General features: G+C 34.7%; 1 pseudogene; it reads left to right on the forward strand.

Annotated features, from left to right (window-relative positions):
* The window catches only part of LOC119536942, a 46,071-nt pseudogene extending 28,779 nt beyond the window's left edge, over positions 1-17,292 (forward strand).
* The last annotated feature ends 428 nt before the right edge of the window (positions 17,293-17,720 follow it).

The raw sequence follows: 17,720 nt of genomic DNA on the forward strand, positions 1-17,720 counted from the left end.
AAGAAAGAAAAAATGACAGCTAAAAAACAACAAGAGGAAAGTAGAATTAAACTAAAGTACAATAAAAGAGGCAACATCACCAATGCCAATAGCCCCTTACCCCTCCCTTATATCCCCCTCTTATAGAAATTTAGCTTTGGTATATTGCCTTTGTTACATTAAAGGAAGCATAATGCAATGTTTCTGTCAACTAGAGTCTCTAGTTTGCATTGATTGTATTTTTCCCCCAATACCACCCCAGTTTTAACATCTTGCAAGGTCGACAATCATTTGTTCTCCCTCATGTAAAAACATATTTGTACATTTTATCAAAATTTGTGAGAACTCTAGGTTTCAGTGAGTTATACAGTCCGTCATTATCTTTGCTCTTTCCTTCTGGTGTCCCACATGCTCCTAGCCTTCCTCTTTCAACCATACTCACAGTCATTTTTGTTCAGTGTACTTACATTGTTGTGCTACCATCACCCAAAATTGTGTTCCTAACCTCTCACTCCTGTCTTTTCCTATCTGTCTGTAGTGCTCCCTTTAGTATTTCCTGTAGGGTGGCTATCTTGTTCATAAATTCTCTCATTGTCTGTTTGCCAGAGAATATTTTAAACTCTCCCTCATATTTGAAGGAGACTTTTGCCAGATATAGGATTCTTGGTTGGTGGTTTTTCTCTTTCAGTATCTTAAATATATCACCCCACTTCCTTCTTGCCTCCATGGTTTCTACTGAGAAATCCGCACATAGTCTTATCAAGCTTCCTTTGTATTGATGGATCGCTTTTCTCTTGCTGCTTTCAGGATTCTCTCTTTATCTTTGACATTTGATAATCTGATTATTAAGTGTCTTTCCATTGGTCTATTCAGATCTATTCTGTTTGAGCTACACTGCGCTTCTTGCATCTGTAATTTTATGTCTTTCATAAGAGATGGGAAATTTTTATTTCTTATTTCCTTTATTATTTCTTCTTCCCCTTTTCCCTTTTCTTCTCCTTCTGGAACACCCATGACAGATACACTCATGTGCTTCATGTTGTCATTCAATTCCCAGAAATGTTGCTCATATTTTTCCATTCTTTTTCCTATCTGTTCTTTTGTGTGTAGGATTTCAGGTGTCTTGTTCTGCAGTTCCTGAGTGTTTTCTTCTGCCTCTTCAACTCTCCTGTTGTATGTCTCTATTGTGTCCTTCATCTCTTATATTGTGCCTTTCATTTCCATAAATTCTGCCAGTAGTTGTTTTCAAACTTTGGATTTCTACCTTATGTTTACCCAGTGTTTTCTTTATATCCTTCATCTCTTTTGCCATATCTTCCCTGAACTTGTTGATTTGTTTTTTCATTTGATTTAGCAGATTTCTTTGAAAATCTTTAATTGACTGTTTCATTAAAGTGAAAGAATATCTCAACTGTATCTTGATTGAGGTGTAAGTTTGTTCCTTTGACTGGGTCATATCTTTGCCCTTCCCAGTGTAGTTTGTAGTCCTCTATTGTCTAGGCATCTGGCTTCCCCAGTTACCTCAATCAGATTTTCCCAGACCAAAATGGGTTCAGATCTCAGAATGGGGTTATATTCAGTTTTAAGTATCCCTGAGTGTGTGTCTTAGAGATTGACAGACTTTCCTGCGAGGCCTCTAGTCACTGTGCTTTTCCTAACCTAGCAGGTGGCACCTGTCATCTTATCACTCCCAAATGGTGTAAAGAGGTGTGGCTTCTTTAATTTTTAACTTAGGTTGTTTCTGTTTGGCTGTTTTCACCAAAGCCCTGGGGTCTGAGTTCTGAGGAGGGGGAGCAGGCCCTTGAGCTTCCTCTTAGGGAAGATACATCCCTTAGGGAGTTATCTTCTGCATTTCAATAGTTTCTTCTGTCAACTCCACCCCTGTCTGGGTGAGAGTGCTGTAAACTGAAAATGGCTCAGGCTCCACTGAGCCACTCAGGTTGAGAGAGAGAAAAAGGGAAAGAAAGCCCCCTTTCAGATCCAGTCCACAGCTCCCAAATTTTGCCCATTGGTCAGATAGAGCACTTGGTCTTCCAGGTGCCCCCTCCCAGGGCACAGATATTTTCCAGCTCTCTAAGGTCAATCTCTAAAAGTCTGTATTTTTTTTTTTTAATTAATGTTTTTTCATCTCTATCAGCCCCACTGGGAGTGACCTTAGGGTACTTTGCTGCTTGTCTATGTTTGTAGCTTGTATTTAGCAGTCCACATTTGTTAATGAAAACCCCAGTTGGAGCTGGACTGAACTATATTCACTTGCTGAGGGAATGCTGGCTTCTCCCACAGTGAGGTCCTGAGGCTCAGCCTGCCATGGCAGAGGGGGTTAGCCCTATTTACTTACAGATTTTTGCTGCGATCCCAGCCTTTCCACCCAATCCAGGTTGGTGTATGAGTGTGGACAGTCATGGTTGTCCCCCAGCAGTTGTTCCAGATTATTTACTAGTTGTTCATGATTGTTTATTAGTTATTCCAGAGTACTAAATTACACACCTCTCTATGCACCATCTTAGCTTCTCTCCCCCAAGGTGAGTTTTTGATTATGCATCATGGAGTCATAAACTGAACCTTGTTTTCCCTTCATTAGTATCCTAATCACTGAGCACATTGTCTGGCACATAATAAGCACCCAGGACTATTTTTGAATGACTGAAAGAATAATGAATGAAAATAAATGGTACTTAGTGTCAGATAATTTATTTAAGAAATTAGATGCTAATTTCACCCCAGAATTTTGAGAAAAGCAAAGGTCTCCTGGTAAATATTTTTCAAACTTCAAGCATCCTGCTTTGCTTTAGTGAACAAATGTATCTTCACTTTTCTGTAAAAGTTTGTTACCTTTGGGGTTGGTTGAATTCCGGATGTCCCTTTAATAGCCCTTTCTCTTTCACAGTAGAAGATTGATCTAATTTAAAAGGAGAAAACTGTAACATTACAAAAGTATAGTAAAATCTCTGTTCTCATCTTATGTGTTTCAGAAGACAAAGGGAGAGGTCAAATGGCTTGATAGTTCTCATGGGCAACTGCAGAGATGCATAGCCATGTAAACCAACGAAAGTGTTTGAGGAAATATTTTTTATCATCTGTCTTTAGGAATTAATTTGTAAATAAAACCTTCCTATTGCTTTAAAATAGTAACTTAAGAAGACATGAACATTTATGGATTGAAAAATTTAAAAGATCAAGGGATACAGGATGCTGAGCATTCCATCTGATTGAGCCACTTAAAAGTACACTTAATATATTTAATAATGAAACTAGTAGACTATTTTGTTAATCTTCGTAGGTAAAAGTTTGAAAAAATGGAAATCTAATGGCTGTAGAGAAAAACAGGGTAACTTTAAAAAGTAAGCATATTAAGAGAGTTCCCAATAATGCTAATATACTGAATAAAAATCATCCACATTCCTGTATTTTAGATGAATTTTAAATTGAAAAAAAATCATATGGAAAGTTTCAAAATTAACAATTGGTACTTTGTTTATTGTTAGCTCTTTGTACAATTTCTAAATCTGTTTTGCCACTTAAATCATGATTCAAGGAAGAGTTTGGCAAACTTTTTCTGAAAAGCACCAGATAGCAAACATTTCAGTTTCAGGTTTTGTGACCTTACTGTATCTTTCACAACTACTCAGCTTTGCTATTGTAGCATGAAAGTCATCACAGACAATATATAAAGAATGAAGTTTGTAAAACTTTATTTACAAACGAGCTGGTTGCTGGAGTTGACAAGTATGCCATAGTTTTAATCCTTGATTTAAACTATCTTTACTTTCTAAGCCTAGCCCATATACCGTATTAAAAACAACCACAATGTAAATCAAAATAAAACCATTCCTTTCAGAAAAATGTATTACATTATGAAAAATTTAAAATTTAAAAACTGTAATAGTAATTATTTTTTCTGAGAACCAGACACTGGGCTACCAATTTATATACATGATCTCATTAATTACTCTATGGTATGAACTAAATGTATTTGCATTTTATGTACAAGGAAACAGGTTTGAAGAGAATGAATAGATAGAAAACATAGCTATAGAGATGATAGAAATGATAGAGAGAAGACGACAGAGAGGAAGACAGATATATAACTGATAATAGATATAAATTGTTAGAGATACTGCTATACATGCAGATATAGATATGTCTTCAAAGTCATATGGTTACAAGTTAGAAAAGGTAACTATATTTTGATTGACATGTACTCACATTCTTAACCACTACATTACATACTACTTCTACATCTGTTCTCCATTCAGTCTATCCTAGAGGACTCAGGTTCCCTAATAAAAAGAAATCCAATATTTTCCCCAGCAACTGCAGTCATTTCCCATTGTCAACAAAAAAGAGGGCAGTGATCTAGCTCCATAGAGTTGATGGCTACAGAATGATAAAAAGCCTTGAAGCTATTTCCCATCTGATAAGAAGATACATTGTATCCACTATTTCTATTTGTATGTAGATCTTTTGTATATGAGGTTTTCATAAGTCGCCAACATCTATTTATATATGTTTAGACAAAGACCAATGTCTTAAAAAAAAAAAAATCATTTTGCTCCAATAAGAATTACATTTCAAAATCCATATCTCTCATAAGAAAAAAGGGAACTTCAAACAATTAAAAATCTCCATATTCAAATCCTAAATATTTTATTCTACCATTTGTTAGAAAACTTTGCTAGTACTTATGAAAGATTAATTGATCTGTATTAAAGCTTTAAAAACAATAATGCTTTCACAAAATGAAGGTCATTTTAAAAATGATTTCTGAGTCACCTTCTCTAGATATTTGCATCTAAGAGAACACGAAATAGTCCATGCTGTACAATTCAATGTGCTAAATGTGTTATATAGAATGATTTAATTTCAGTTTATATAAACGTTTATGAAGCTAGATCCTTTGTGCCAAGTAAGCATTTTTTTATCAAACTTGTGCATATTTTCAAGTATGCACAATTTTCATACCAATTTAAAAATATTTTATACATGATCATGAAGATAGATTGTTAGATTAACTTAAAGCTCTTGAATTCTACATAAATGGAAATACACTAATATATTTTAGCTTTAACTAAAGAAAATAGACATATTTCAAAGAATATAAATTGGCACTTTGCACTCAATTATGAATGCATGTTTATCTTATGGGTACATTGGTTTGGCAGAATTGTATTGCATGATAAAAAGAATTGTAGATGGATTATGATCCCTTGAAATTATTTGTTATTTTACCAAGATGCCATCTTGACAGTGTTTTTTACCATAATATTTAGGTATATTTTTGGTGTTTTATTGTTTGATTTTGTTTGTGTTTTTTGTATTTTAAAGGTGATAATATTTTATCAACATTAAATGTTCATCATTTGGACTTCTGCATCATGGCAGAAGGGTCTAGCTAGGGGTGAATGAAAACTTCTGCAAGGAATGGCAAGAAAATCTGGATAAAATATAGAAATAATTCATTAGAGAGCTATATGTGAACTCCTGAGGGAACATGAAACTGAGGGGTAAGAACTGGAGATGAGAGAACTTCAGAGAGGTGAATTGAATCCCAAACTGCTTTTCTTTGGGTGTAAGAAGCTGAAAATATGTGTTGTCGTATATATAAGGCTGCTGCTGTAGGATGCTGCTGCTGTAGGATGTGGATATTTTGGGGAAATGAGGACTCAAAAACTTGCACAGTTATTTCATTAGGACACCTGCTGAATTTGGGAATAATATAGAGAAGAGACTAAAACCCTAAATATAAAGCATCTAAAAAGCAGAGCAGAGCTTTCAGCAGTCTCAAAAGTCAAAAGTATGGGTTGGTACCTTACTGGGAGAGAGGCTGTTATTAGAAAACCTTAGAAGGTTAGGCCAAAAAAAGACCAAACATGAAAAAACCATAATCCAGCTTTTCCTCATCCCAATCTTTTTTGGATTAAGGAGTGAGCCATCACTCTGTAAGTTTAATCAAAAATTTTGAACGCTCTTCAGAGAAAGAAAATATTTTCTGGAGACTTTATAATTTTTTATACACAATTTCTGGCATTCATTAACAAATTTCTTGGACAATATTAATAAAATGCATAACAGGAATAGCGTCACATATGAACCAGATGCTAGAGTTAGATGACAGGAAATTTGACACATCTTTGATTAATATGTTGAAGAAAATTGAGAAGTGGGAGAAACTGAACAAAAATGGAAATTTTTAGCAGAAAATTAGAGTCAATATTTGTCACAGCCCAAGAGGGCTTTTGTAGCCAAAGGACAGAAGAAAGCACAGGACATGTTCTGAGACATGAGCTTTTATTATGGGACTTGCCTACAGGGTGGGGAAGTTGAGTCACGTTGCCCTGAAATCAGGAGCTTCTCTAAATGGATTCAGGAACTGCTCTGAATGGTGGTGAGTTCAGAGCACAATGTAGAAATAGTCTGCACTTTGGGGGGCTGAATAAGCTGGTTATAAGAGCTCAACATTCCAATATGTATGAGAGCATAAGGCGGGGAGTGGGGTTGTGCAATGTAGGGAGGGATTGATGGTAATCAATAGGGAAGAAGGGAGGATTATAGATTATTTTGTAGATAACAATATCTCAAGGAATCTCAGGGAGGAGGTAGTTTTGGGTATAGATTCCATTTAGCACCTGATATTAAAGGAGAATAGGTCAGACCTTAACTGTCCTAGGTCAAGCAAACTGCTGTGTGCAGTTTTCAAGACACTTGGGGGCCTGGAACTCCCACAACATTGAAGTTACTAACATAAATTCTAGAAGTGAAAACTGTAATGTCTGAAATTAGGAACAGTAGATTAGATGAGACAGGAGACCAGATAAGTAAATTGGATATCAAGGCAAATTAAAATAAACATACAGAAGCAGAAAAAAAAAAAGATAAAGAAGACTGGAAAATGTAAAATGAAGCCCTACAGATATTTGGGCAAGGTGGAACTTGTTTAATTCAAATTTCTGAAGAAAATGAAGAAAAGGGACAAAAGCAATATTTACAGAGATAATGGCCAAAGTTTTTGCCAAAGATGATGAAAGATATCAGTGCACAGATAAAGCTCAACATAATCTGAGAAAAGGAAGGAAGGAAGGAAAGAAGGAAGGAAAGAAAGAAAACATATCTTTTCTTCACAGGAAAAATGAAACCATACATGGAGATAATTCTTAAAAGCAGTTATGAGAGAAAAAAGACTCAATTACTTTAAAGGATCAGTAGAAAATACGTTTACCACAGAAAATAAAACAATATTTAAAAATTGTTGAAATATCACAACTGTCATTCTAGAATTCTATATTCAGTGAAAATATCTTCAAAAATTGAAAGAAAATTATTTTACTCATTCAAAAACTGAGATAGTCAGTATGATATTAACATGAATCATTATTTAAAAGTCTCAACATCACTAGTCACCAGGAAAATGCAAAGCAAACTACCATATAATGGCACTCTACCATCCTCAAAAAGAAAGAAAACACCAAAAGTTAGCAGAGGTGTAGAGCAACTTTCACCCTCATTTATTAGTGGTGAGAGTTTAAACCACTATGGGAAAATGGTATAGCAATCTCTATACTAAAGTTGAGCATACTTATATGATAGAGCCTAGCAATTCTACTTTTAGGTATATATCCAACCAAAATGCAAAAATAAATTCATAAAAAACATACATTTTCATAATGCCACCATGCATAATAGTCTCAAACTGGAAACATCATGGCCATCAGCTATTTAATGGACAACTTAATTATGATATATTTATATGATATAATACTATGCAGCAATGAGAATGTACTACCACTGCCTATAAGAACATGAATGAATCTCATGGTCATAAAGTTGGGTGAAAGAAGCTTCTAATTAAGGTTGATGTTCTATGATTTCACTTATATAAATGTTGAAAGCAGGTAATACTAATCTACGATGTCAAAATTCAAAGCAGTGTTTAGTCAGCCTTAGGTCATATTAGTTTTGAGGACTTCTGGAGGGCTATAATGTTCTTTTTCTTGATAAGTTTGCTTGGGTACAGGTCATGCTCCTTTTGAGAAAATTTATTGCACTGTACACTTAACATTTGTGAAATATCCTATTTGTATATTTCAGTTAATTAGTTTTTTTTAAATGATTTAAAATTTTGAGTCTCTACAGACAGAATATATACAGTGATGTCATTAGTAGAAAAGGATAGAAATTGGAATATTTTGAGGATTACTGGAGGATAGACATTCAGATTGCCAAGACTATGTGTATTCCACAATGATTTGATTTTTTTTCAAGAGAAATATCTAAAATGATGCAATATGCATTCCTATTTAATCAGCTAATTGAAAATGCCAGTTAAAATAGGGAAACATTGAAAAGATGAATGTATAAATTAATACATTTATTACCAAAGATTCTTAACAAAAATGACTTTAATTTGTTAAGCATAAAATTATCAGCAGGTAATTTCTCCCTCCTAGCACTCCAACAAGATCCCTATGCCGTTTTTCCTAACATACAATTGATCAGATTTTATAGTACGTGCAACCATATATTTAGTACATTTTTGCCAAGAGTCAGATCATGTCCCCTCAACACACCATATCTTAAGCTTCTCTTTTAATCAGAAATAAATGATGTTTAAATGAGATGAACAGTATTAAACATTCTAAGGCATATATGAATAAATTCAGGTGGCAACACTCACATAAAATTTTGCTTAGCATGATGAAATGCCATAGTATCCTTTAAAATCTTTATCTAAATTGATATTTCATTTCATGACAATATATTAGAAAGAACAGATGCACTATCAGCAAGGGCAGGAAAATGTATTGGCTGAACTTTGGTATACTTTAAAGAGATATAATGGAAACATTGGACAACTTAATGGTATTTGAAGGGAAAAAAATCATGTTTGCTGCTCTTTATTACCACTGTAAATTTGTCTATGGTTGAAAAACTACAGAAGATTACAGTGTTGGCATTTATGATTTTGAAAGCAAAGCACACAACAAGCAAAACAGAATGAATAGTAGCACAAACCACAAAATTACTTATAAAATTTTCTATTCTGTGGTCCTCTTGTCTCATTTTTATGAGAAATATCAACTGGCTTCTGTGTGCGATGATATCATCTTGAAAGTAAATGACACAACCATCACCAAATTTCTAACCATTCATCTCCTATCCTATTACTACTTGATAATCTCAAAAAAAATAAATAAATAAAAATTAAAAGCTTTGCTATGGATAATGGCTACACTCAGAGTCACAATATTTTGACTTTAACCCTGAATCCACAAGGTTTGATGATTTCAACCTCAAGTCCTACACACTGCCTTACATTATAGCAGCATGCACTCATCCTGTTCCTCAGAACACTACTTTCCTTTAGTCAGGCATCTTTAAAGGATTGAATTATACAAACACACCCATAAATATAAATGTTCACATAACTGGTATATCATAAATATACTTAGGTAATTATACAGATACAAATTTGCATGCAATTGGCATATCATAAATAGGGTCATTTACATATATATAATTATGTGACCATATTTTTATATTAATTAGAAAGAGTTTTTGGCAGGATCACATCAAAATTATCATAAAATTCATTTGACATGTGTACTACTGAATATTTGTTACCTATTATGTGTAAGATAATTTCTAAATTAAGTCAGTAAAAAAGAGTTGAAGTTATTTTATTACCCAGAAGACACTGCAGGTTGATAGGGTAATAGATTTGTAGAAAAGTAAGTATACATCAAATACATTGCATTTAACACAGTCACCTGGATAAAATATTTTTACCCCTCTTTGAAAGTAGAAAATAGAAACAGTTAATGAAATAAGTTCCATTATTTTATAGCCACACTTTATATTTTTTCTCTTACCATGTATGCCTCTATATCTACGCATCTGTTTACCTATCTAACCACTTTCATTTCTCTACCTTACCACACTACAATTTTCCACTTCTCTTCCCACTTAATTTCATCCTCTTGAATAAATGACCTAAGGAATTTGAGGAAATGGCTGTGAAATGATCAGTCAGAGGCCAGAGTCCCTGGAGGGAGAGCAATACCTAACCTTTTGGAATTTAAAAAAGCCGAAGCACAAAGGCAAAGTCAGGAGAAGGCGATATTCCCCCGGGTGCGGATTATCACAATGGGAACTGCTTAACTTTTGCGTTGCTAGTTTAGGGGATGCTTGTAGCTTGTATCTCGTGGGATATTCAGGGCAGGGACAGATTGCAGAGGGCTTTGAATGCCAAGCTAAAGTGTTTATGCAATTGCTCGTTGGTAATAAGGAAGTTTGAAAGATTCTACTGAAGAAGAAAGCAGAATGAAAAAAGGAATTTACTCTTTTAACTGACATCCTTGGAGAACCCACTACTTGTCTCAAAAGTGTTCTAGCTTGGAGAAAAATTATGTGGTCCTCTATTATACAGGCCACAGTAAAAAGATTAAAATATATTTAACATGGCTATGGAATGTTTCACCATAACATTTAAAAAGATCATTCTAGGAAGTATGTAGAGATGGATTAAAGGATCAAGAATGCAGACATACAGACCATTTAGTAAAGTATGTTGGCTAGAAAAGAGATGATGGTGGCTTGAACTAGGAAAATATTAAATATAGGAAATATCTTAATATATTTGAAATATCATTTAGGAGGCAGATTCACGACTTTGTTGGATTGAATGTGTGTATAATAGACTCAAATTTCTTTAATATAGTTTTATTCACTCTTATAAAATTATTTTGAAACGCACAGTTCATTATGAAGATAAACGAAAAGGTAATAGAAGAAAAATATGGTCTTCATGTATGCAGGACAGGAAAATACAATTCAACATGGATCCTCAGAGTGGAATGAGATTTCTTGTTCAGATAGTATGCTTGATTTTGATTCATACACTTGGCCTAAGTCCCCAAAGCAAAACAGCAGAAAATAATTTTAATATGAAGAAAATTTGATTAAGTAAAAGAATTTGTTGTTAACTTTCATACTAGAGGTTGGGAAAACATTTTAATTAAGTCATTCGTTTTCTTTTTGTACTTTTCTCCTTCTTCCCCAGACAACAAAGTTTTTACTGATGCTTCATCTGTTCTGTTCATTTGATTTCCCTTCACAGAGGGTAAAGTAACAGTTTATGCCTCCTTAGACCCAATTTATTCAGGTGAATTCTTTCACAGTGAGTGCATTTTCTTTTACTCTGCCCAAGGCTCATTTTTCTTACATATATAGGGTATGGTAAATCTTGTTGATGTCTACCAGATGCTTGTTTATATAGCATCTTCCCATTTTATATGGCCTCCTGATTTATGAACCACTTTTATTCAAAATGAATATGCAAGAGATATGGTTTGCTAAGCTGAATACTGAAACCCTTAATTTCATAAATCTAAGAAGAATCATTTTTAATCAAAGGCAGACCACAAGATCAGGATTCAGAAGACATAATTTTTTGAATCAGAAGTAGCACTGTTTATCACTTTCTTATACTAGGGTCTTTTTGGGCCAAATAGGGAAAACAAAACCATCATTCCTTACCTAAGAAAGAGGTCTTTTTGACACTAAAGAATCTGATATGAATGATATGAAAGTGCACTTTAAAATCACTTTAGACAGTTTGCCCAAAGTGTGAAGATTGTCCTCATGCCATACACCAATGAGGCTTAGCACACTACAAGGTAGGCATCTAAAGGGCCACATTTTTGAGTGTTCTGTATAATATTCATTCAGGATTTAAAAGTAAGGTATCAAACTACTGTTTTATGAGAACTGTTTCCTTGTCCTGCATTGGAAGTATTATGCCATGTAATTTAACATTACTCTTCAAGTCAGAAAGACACTTCAACTGTACTTTTTAGTCAATTCCCCCACCCATTTTTATATCAAGAAGAAAAAAACCTTATATCCCGTTTTAGCAATAGGCTCAGAGTTTTTCGATTAGAGGAAGACATCCCAACTGGGAGTCAATGGCAGAATTACTTAGAAAGCTTTCAGACTGCGCATGCCATAGACTCATCTCTTGGCATATACTGAAAATCAGGATTGTCTAGTTCAGTAAGAGTAGATAATCTCAACTGAGTTACCTAGTTTGAATCTTGGCTTCCTTAAGTGCTAACTTCGTGATAGGCAACATTAAATTTATGGTGGCTTAATTTCTTAATCTGTAAAATGGATATCATCATGGTATCTACATCATTAGATCTAGATTTTTGGGGAGCACTGGATATAAACTGATTTATAACTTTCTAACTGAACATGAAGATTTTTTTCCATAGAAAATAAAGAAAAAAGAAAAAAAAATATTCTGGGATTACTACTTGTAAGGAAAAAAAAAGAAGATAAAGTGTTTTTCAGAGCTGCATTCCTTTCGAAGGCTCTGAGCAAGAATCCATTGTCTGTCCTTTTTATACCTTCTAAAGGCCCCTTTTTCCATCTTCAAAGCCAGCAATGTTGAATCTCTCTGTATCTTTCTCCCATAGTCACATTTCCCTCTGTCTTTTTCTTCCACTTTTAAGGACCACAGTGACGGCATTGGGCCCACCTGGATAATCCAGGATCATCTCCCTACGGTAAAGTAAACTGATTAGCAACCTTATTTCCATCAGCAATCTTAATTCCCCTTAGCCATTTAACATAACATATTAGCAAATTCTGGGGATTAGGCCATATACATTTTAGTAGAGCCATTAACCTGCCTACCCCACTTAAGAAAGAGGTCTTGGTGCCCCAGTAAACACTCAACATTTACAAGGCACAGGGATTTCCTTTGGTAGACAAAGACAATACCCAAAGTTAACAATTTTGTGGTAAATTGAGTGTCCATCACAGTTTTATAAAAGAAGTCCTCACTCAGAGTCTGGCTGAAACTCTTGCCAAGGTTAACATAGTAAGGGTGGTTTCCTCTTAAGATGCTGTCATAACATATATGCTTTATAAATATTCCTACAATATGCACACACTAATTTCAGAGTTCATTGTTCTTATGTTTCCATAAAAAATTGTATTAAATCTTCATCACAGAATTCTTGTATTTTGTTGGCCTCCTACAACCTGGATTTAAATATTCTTTCTAGGAATTAGATGGATTGATGGATAGATAGATGGACAGATAGATAGATACAGGGTAGATTGATAGTACCTGATCACAAGGAACAAATTCTGACACGTAGTTTGAGAAAAGCCAAGTACGAATCAACTTCTATAAAATTTTGTAAATGTGTTGTAATTGACATACATGTGAATCAGGACCACATGATAAGGTTGCTAACAACATAAGATTACACAGGCACTGAGAGAGTACCTGACTCACTAAATTGAAAAGTAAATGGATGTACTCCCTGCAGAAACTGAGACTGTGGACCAAGTTGTTAGATCTTCCCCTTAATTCTAACTCCTTCTATTATTGACCATCTTGGTGTATATACTTATGTTTGTCCTTTTCGACTCCAGTGATTTTCACTTTGATCTCATTTCAGTAATTAACTACCATAAGCACACTAGGATTCCCTATCTCACACAATGCACATACAATAAATCCAAATATAGCAAATACAAAAATGTAAGAGCTAAGCTATAAAACTCTTAAAAGGAAACATAGGTATAAATATTAATTTTTAATGTGAATATTTTTGTAATTATAATAAATGAAAATGGACTGAATGTTTCCAGTTGTTTATATAGGCTATAGCAAAACCCAAATTTATGGAAATATACTGTGGATAAATATATAGTATATATATATTTAGTAAAAATGTGCTATATATAAAATCTACTTATATAATATATAATTACAATTTAAAATTTAGGTAAAATAAACATAGATCATGGAAAATAATGGAAAAGAGTGCCTTGATTATATTATAAAGAATATCACATACACACAATCCTAAAGTGATATTAAAATTATTTATATTTCAACAGTATAGGATGAACTTGAAATCTTGGACCCCTCTTTGTGCTAAGATTTAAAGTTTTTGTGCTTTCAATAAGATTTCAGGAACAGTTTTGTTCCTCAAGCCACTGTAAACAGATTGGTATGCCTGCCTCTTCTTACATCTGAAATTCAAAGACCATAGAGTTTTGCTGTGAGACAGCACAGTGAAAGCTTTTATCTCTGATGTATGACATGATAGGCCCACATGGGCACTTGCAATATTAGAAAGCCTTAGGAAGCCCTGAGAGCTCTCTCATCTATGACCTCATCTGAGCTTTAAAATGCTGGAGGAAAGATTCCTGGCAGTGAGCATTAACCTGTCCTTTCCCTTTAGGGATGCTGTCAATTTTGCTGATTCTTATGTTAGCTGGCTGGATCCTACAGCCTCAATTTCTTTTAATTAGAATAGCTATAACTTTGCAGAAAAATTATGCAGAAGATAAAGAGACGCACACATACCCAAACACCCAATTTTCCCTATTATTAACATTTTACATTAGTGTGGTTCCTTCATTACAATTGATCCAACAATGTTATTATAAGTATACCATTAGCTATAGTCCATAGTTTATATTAGGGTTCACTGTTTGTGTTGTATACTCCTATGTTGTTGTTTTTTTAAACTTTTTATTCTACTAACATATATATAACCTAAAATCCCCCCTTTTAACCACATTACAATATATAATTCAGTGGTGTTAATTTCATTTACAACGTTGTGCTGTCATCACTACCATCCGTTACCAAAACTTTTCCATCACTCCAAATAGAAACTCTGTACCAATCAAGCAATACTGCCCCATTTCTAACCCCAACCCCTGTCCCTGGTAACCTGTATTCTAGTTTATGACTCTATGAATTTGCTTACTCTAATTATTTCATATCAGTGAGATCATACAATATTCATCCTTTTGTGTCTGGCATATTTCACTTATCACGATGTCTTCAAGGTTCATCCATGTTGTCACTTATATCAGAACTTTTAGAGCCCCACTTCTGGAGGTCTGTTAGACTTGAGTTATTATTAAGAGGTTTTCTGAAATTATTGGTGGCATACCCAGCAGCAGAACCCCAAGTAAGATGCCTATAGCAGTTAGGTTTTTAGGACCAATATAGGGAAATTTTACAGACTTTCTCTCTTCTTAGCTGTTCATTATAAATTATTTAATAAATATATGGTTTATATGTAGCTAAAATTTATTGTTCAGTGTTTTAAAAGAGCCAGATACCATGCTGAGTCATTTGTAGATTGCTATTTAATAATCATGACAGTTCTGAGATATTGCTCTTTTGAATCCTCTTTCCCATATGAGGGGAATGATGTTTAGAGAGGTTAAATAACTTGTTCAAGTTTACTAAGTTAAAAACAAAACAAAGCAGAATTCAGACAAGTCTCATTGTATAGGAACAATGTATTTGAAAATGATACCATTTTCCCTGATGTTTATCATGTTATTTCTTTCTTCCTATAAATCAATTTGCCAATTCCATGACCACTGTTTCAGGGACTTGTGAGACTAAGGAGAAAAACAAAAATAAAGCAGTTGTCTAAACTTTGATTTTAAAGTCTAGACATCTCAGAAAATTGTAGGTCAGGGAGAAAATTGGGAAACACATGTGAGATGAAAATGAATCAGATTAAGATTAAAGCATGGAGTCTGTTGTGAAGCTTAGGGGCAGTTGGTACTGTTGAAAATGGCAAGTGGCTGTAGCAGCCGGGAGTCTGGAGTATAGTGTGTCTCCTTCAATAAAAAGACACGATCCCCTGGAGAAGTGGCCTAGTAGTAAATCCAGTACTTATCTTCCTTGCCCTGGGAGAATATTTGTATACTGTGTCTTGAGCATCGTTGCAGTTTTCAAAAAAGATATAAATTTTAAGGAACAAAGATGGCTTTCTGAAAGAGTAATGCTGGAAGATTACAGAGCAGTTTTGCAGTTAGCAATTAAGATTTACATGGGTCCCTATTCAATTGAAACTAAGCCATACTTAGAGAAGATTTCAGAGAAACTTTTAATATTTAATTTTTATTCTTTCTGGGCACCTCCATTATGCTATAAAATATTTGTCCTCACAGAAATAAAAATTTGCATTGTCTAGTGATACAGAATGAGATGGACTAGCCCAGAAAAGATATCTCCAGATACAGACCAGAAAAAGTGTAGTCAGATGTATCTGTTTCTCCTAGAACCTCAAAATATCATTATTCAAGATCACGATCAAGGTCAAGAGAAAGAAAACCAAAGTCAGATAACCAATGAAGAAAACGCAGGAGCCAGGGCAGAAGCAAAGAACATGCTAATGCATGAAGAAACTGAACTAAAGACCCTGCAGACTCAAATAGCAAAATAGTAAGCCTACTTCATAATCAGACAAGAAGACATGAATCAAAAGATAAATCCTCTAAGAAACACAAGTCTGAGGAACATAATGACAAACAACGTTATTCTGATAAAAAGAAGAGGGTAACTAAATTCATCAAATGGTGATGACAGACACAAACACAAAGCAAGAAAGTCATCAAGAGGCAGAAGTCTCTGAAGATCTAGATCTCATGAAAGGTGTCATGTAGTAGAAGTAGAGAGCAGAAGTCTCCATCCAAGAGTGGGAGGCAGAGGAAGTCACAATTCAGAAGCAGAGAGAGGAAGAAAACATGATCCAGAAGCAGGGAGAGAAAACATCAGATCTGATCTCTTTCCTGCTCAAGATCAACACACAGGCATAGGAGTAGAAGCAGAAGTAGGACAAAGAGTAGGAGTTGAGATAGAAGATAATTGAAAAATCAAGAAGATTTAGCAGCAACTTAAGCAGGACTTCTAGTTCACCTGCCTTTAGAGGTAGAAACACAGTAAACAATGCATAAGAAACCTTAGCCAGGAGGTTGGAAAGGGCAAAGGAATTACAAAAACAATGAGAAAAGGAAATGATTGAAAAACAAAAACAGAAACAGCTACAGCAGCTGCAGCTACTGGAGGTTCTGTCCTCAATGTTGCTGCCCTTTTGGCATCTGGAGCACAATTCCTCAGATAGCTAAGGCAGCTCAAAGGGCAGCCTGCAACCTAAGCTTTGGTAGTGACTGGCATAGGTGTACCTAGCTATTAGAACCCAGCAGCTGTGAATCCAGTGAAATTTTCTAAACAAGTGGAAAAAAAAAAAAAAGGGAAATACTTTGGCAAGGCAAGAAAGAGGGGGATAAATCTCAGTCTGCTGAAATATGGGAAATAGTGAATTTTGGGGAAAAGGATCAAAATGTCAAATTTAGGAAATTAATGTGTATTCAGAATAAAGATGAAGCTAGATCTAGCTCAGTTGATGAACAAAGTTAGAAGTATCTGGAAATCTAGTTGCTCAGTATGAAATGGCAAGATCACAAACTGTGATTATTTGAAGCTGTATGTACCCCAGAAAAGATCTTGTTCTTAAAGCTAATCTGTTCCTTTGGGTGTAAATCTACTGTAGGTGGGACCTTGTGATTAGGTTATTTCAGTTGAGGCATGCCCCAGGTGTGTCTAGAGTCCTTTATAAGAGACAAAATTCACAGAAAAAAAGCTAGAAAAGCTCAGAGAGAAAAGCCAGAGAAGATGAGAGAGGACATACAGAATCCATGAGAGTCAGAAGCTAAAAGAGAGAAACACACAGAAGCTCAGAAGGAAAGCCACTGAAACCAGAAGTTGAAAGCAACAAAACCCATGAGAGAAGGACCAGCAGACACCACCATGTGCCTTGCTATCTGACAGAGGAGTCCTGGACCACCAGCAGTCTTTGTTCAGGGAGAAGTTATTGTCCTGTTGATGCCTTGATTTGGACATTTTCATA

Source organism: Choloepus didactylus, chromosome 6 (assembly GCF_015220235.1).
Source record: "Choloepus didactylus isolate mChoDid1 chromosome 6, mChoDid1.pri, whole genome shotgun sequence".
NCBI classification, from domain to species: Eukaryota; Metazoa; Chordata; class Mammalia; order Pilosa; family Megalonychidae; genus Choloepus; species Choloepus didactylus.